This window comes from Sinocyclocheilus anshuiensis, unplaced genomic scaffold (assembly GCF_001515605.1).
Source record: "Sinocyclocheilus anshuiensis isolate Anshui unplaced genomic scaffold, SAMN03320099.WGS_v1.1 scaffold1049, whole genome shotgun sequence".
NCBI lineage: Eukaryota > Metazoa > Chordata > Actinopteri > Cypriniformes > Cyprinidae > Sinocyclocheilus > Sinocyclocheilus anshuiensis.
The window spans coordinates 349,962-350,619 of NW_015557197.1; the positions used below are offsets into that span (position 1 = coordinate 349,962).

The window sequence follows — 658 nt, forward strand, 5'->3', positions numbered from 1 at the left end:
TGCATTTTAATGTTTTGTTAGTCTAGCCCACGAGACGCGCCGCTGCTGCGTTATTCATTCTAAATATTAGAGAAATATAGAAGCTCAATGCTTAGAAGATCTTGATTAGGTGAAAACCTAAACAAAGCCATTCACACAGATGCATATTCAGCGAATTTTTTAGACGGACAAATATGACTGCTGCACTCGCGTCTAACATAAGAGATGTATAGAAAGCCATGCAAAGTTAAAACAGTTTAAACTTTTAGAAAACACGTCACAAATTTGTGGAGGTTTTTTTCCCTTTCACTGCGTCTCATATGTTTTTAAATGCAATTTGTGTGAATGGCGCTTCGGCTTTTTGGATTAAGCAATGCATAAATACGAGATTCTGTTTTGTTCATAATTGTTTATGCAATTTACGAAATTATATTTGATTTTTATGAGTTAATTTAGACGTAATGCACATTTTTTATAGACAGTTATTTCCTTGCGTTGAAAATTTAAATGTGCTATTATTTTGGAGACAAGACAAAAGTTTCCGTAAGACCTATTTAATCTGCATATAAACTAGACTTGTGCCGGTATTCGGTAATGCGATGTATCACGGTAATGAATATGCACGATATTGTTATCGTGGGCACTTCTAAATACCGTGAATAATTATATATTACAAATT

The 658-nt window shown here is 33.4% G+C and overlaps 1 protein-coding gene across 1 annotated transcript in view; it reads right to left on the bottom strand.

The window, feature by feature from the left end:
• Positions 1-658, bottom strand: part of LOC107678834 (poly [ADP-ribose] polymerase 1-like) — a 42,682-nt gene that overhangs the window by 24,494 nt on the left and 17,530 nt on the right. The gene's annotated exons all lie outside the window — the stretch shown is intronic.